Here is a 507-nt window from a genome sequence, read left to right on the forward strand (position 1 = left end):
GCTGGCAGCAGGAGGGAGAAATGAAAGTGAAAGTCTCTGAGACTCAGAAACCAGTGAGGTCACATTCTGCACACAGGGGGAGGGGGAGCTGTCACTCAGATACCAGTGAGGTCACATTCTGCACACAGGGGGAGGGGGAGCTGTCACTCAGATACCAGTGAGGTCACATTCTGCACACAGGGGAGGGGGAGCTGTCACATGTGGGTGTGTTTCATATATTTCCACACTGATGTTTGGTGCTGGTGTGGATTAGAAAGACATCTAGAAAGTGTCTAGATAGAAAGCCAATATGGTCAATGTTTTTTTTTTTTTTTATGTTGTCAATATCGACAACTGTCAACTTGGACCCTCTAATTAGTGTAACACATACCCTGACTTAACTCGCCATGCTTCAGGGTCAGCACACTATTATATTGTCCCTGTGTGCTGGCGGGATACGGTCATTAGGTCTACAACAACTAGGTCGACAGGCAGGAAGGTCGACATGTGTTTAGGTCTACATGGCTC

The sequence above is a fragment of the Crinia signifera genome, chromosome 4 (genome assembly GCF_055691185.1).
Source record: "Crinia signifera chromosome 4, ASM5569118v1, whole genome shotgun sequence".
Taxonomy (NCBI): domain Eukaryota; kingdom Metazoa; phylum Chordata; class Amphibia; order Anura; family Myobatrachidae; genus Crinia; species Crinia signifera.